The sequence below is a fragment of the Theobroma umbraticum genome, unplaced genomic scaffold (genome assembly GCF_002168275.2).
Source record: "Theobroma umbraticum cultivar Fairchild unplaced genomic scaffold, ASM216827v3 scaffold_12.1, whole genome shotgun sequence".
Classification (NCBI taxonomy): Eukaryota; Viridiplantae; Streptophyta; class Magnoliopsida; order Malvales; family Malvaceae; genus Theobroma; species Theobroma umbraticum.
In genome coordinates this window covers 3,339,348-3,340,046 of record NW_018397269.1, presented here as the reverse complement: position 1 = coordinate 3,340,046, position 699 = coordinate 3,339,348, and positions in this window count along the sequence as shown.

Sequence of the window (699 nt, the reverse complement as noted above, 5' to 3'; positions counted from 1 at the left end):
CCTTGCAACTAAGAGTGGACTTCTAGTCTTTCTCCTTTTTATATTTTTTAAAGTGAAAGGAAAGTAGTGGGTCCATTTTCATTACTTTTGTATGTTTTTTTTATGAATGTTACTAATAATAGTTAGTCAATTATTAATTATAAGGTCTATTTAGTTCAAAAAATATATAAATGGTTAATTAAACACAATACAAGAATCATGACATTTTTTTGAATTTACTTGTATAGTTCAAGGATTTTTTAAAATATTATGCTTTTATAAAGTTTAAACTTTCTTGAAAAATAAAAGCTCTTTATAAATCTAATCATAAGTTGAATTGGAAATATGTTAGGTAAGGTTGCTTTTACATGGAAATAGCCTTGCAACTAGGAGTGGACTTGTGGTCTTTCTCCTTTTATATTTTTTAAAGTGAAAGGAGAGTAGTGGGGTTCATTTTTATTACTTTTTATGTGTTTTTGAAAGTTAGAGATAAAAAGTAAGAAAAGTTAGAGATAAGAACTAATGAGATATTAATTTCAAGAAAAAACAAGTAGTATTAGAATTATATTTTACAAAAGTCTCTTAATTTAGTTATATATACATATATAATTTTGATGTATAAAGGGATTATTAATTTATATATCAAGTGGGACTTATGTGTTTTTTTTTAAATGTATTATCTTATAAATTTAATAAATTATTAATTTACCACATTAATCT